The 1,576-nt window shown below is 36.4% G+C and overlaps 1 long non-coding RNA gene across 1 annotated transcript in view; it reads left to right on the plus strand.

The window, feature by feature from the left end:
* The window catches only part of LOC111088110, a 28,439-nt gene that overhangs the window by 19,893 nt on the left and 6,970 nt on the right, over positions 1-1,576 (plus strand). The gene's annotated exons all lie outside the window — the stretch shown is intronic.

Below are 1,576 nucleotides of genomic sequence, written 5' to 3' on the forward strand. Positions count from 1 at the left end.
TCTAGTCTTGCACTGTTAAATTAGGGACGGCTAGCGCAGATAGCTCTCTTGTAGCTGTGCGCGAAATTCAAAACAAACCATTGTTTATGTAACTTGAAGAACATTAAAATCCGATAAATGTGCCTGATGACGTTTTATTCGTCATTTCCTTCATGCTTATATTTCCTGCTATATTTGCCTATTTTTACTGTTCGTTACACAGATATAAGTAAATTAGTAACATAAACCGAGCTCTTTGGAGACCAAAGCACATCCAGTTAATCAGAATGTTACAGCAAAATTTTAATGTTATTATAACTCATAGAAGTTAAATTTATAATTTTTAGGTACAATATCTTCAATGCTTTTTTTTTCTCTGAAAAATAAAGTTTTTTTTTATTCGAATATAACTCATGTCACTGTAAGCAACTAATTTGTCAAAAATCACTTAATGTTTCTACATTTCATGGTTCAATTCTCCATGGTGGACATAGCAGCTAGTCCAATATGGCTTTACTACAACACAAATATACAAATTGTCTCGTAAATTGGTATGATGACATATTTTAGTGTAGTTGGGAAACGAATTATTCCTCCACAGAAGACAGGCCTCATCCAGTTATTCTTGATCTTTCGTTCTCGTGGTGTAATCCCAGTACAATTTCAATGGATAACTGGCCACAGAGAGCTGATCAGATGCTTCATGGATCACTTCCAATATAGAACAAAAACCGTTCGCTAGAGAGGGTATAAACGGGCCGAGAAACGTAACGTTAATTCCACGCAAACTCTACATACCAATAGCGAAACTACATCCTAAATTCAAGTTTCACACGAACTTTACTTTTATGACAGACCAGCAGAATCAAGCACCAACATGATGGGAGAACAAAATGATGAACCAGCAAACACAAACATCAGCCATAAGAAGGAAATAATGACAGATTAGCAAGAACAACACCAGACATACGGAAGAAAATAATGACAGATTAGCAAGAACAAACAACAGCCATATGGAAGATAAGAATGACAGATTAGCAAGAACAAACAACAGCCACATGGAAGATAAGAATGACAGATTAGCAAGAACAAACACCAGCCATATGGAAGATAAGAATGACAGATTAGCAAGAACAAACACCAGCCATATGGAAGATAAGAATGACAGATTAGCAAGAACAAACACCAGCCATATGGAAGATAAGAATGACAGATTAGCAAGAACAAACACCAGCCATATGGAAGATAAGATTGACAGATGAGCAAGAACAAACACCAGTCACATGGAAGTTAAGAATGACAAATTAGCAAGAACAAACAACAGCCACATGGAAGATAAGAATGACAGATGAGCAAGAACAAACACCAGCCACATGGAAGTTAAGAATGACAAATTAGCAAGAACAAACACCAGCCATATGGAAGATAAGAATGACAGATGAGCAAGAACAAACAACAGCCACATGGAAGATAAGAATGACAGATTAGCAAGAACAAACACCAGCCATATGGAAGATAAGAATGACAGATTAGCAAGAACAAACACCAGCCATATGGAAGATAAGAATGACAGATTAGCAAGAACAAACACCAGCCA

This window comes from Limulus polyphemus, unplaced genomic scaffold (genome assembly GCF_000517525.1).
Source record: "Limulus polyphemus unplaced genomic scaffold, Limulus_polyphemus-2.1.2 Scaffold3140, whole genome shotgun sequence".
Taxonomy (NCBI): domain Eukaryota; kingdom Metazoa; phylum Arthropoda; class Merostomata; order Xiphosura; family Limulidae; genus Limulus; species Limulus polyphemus.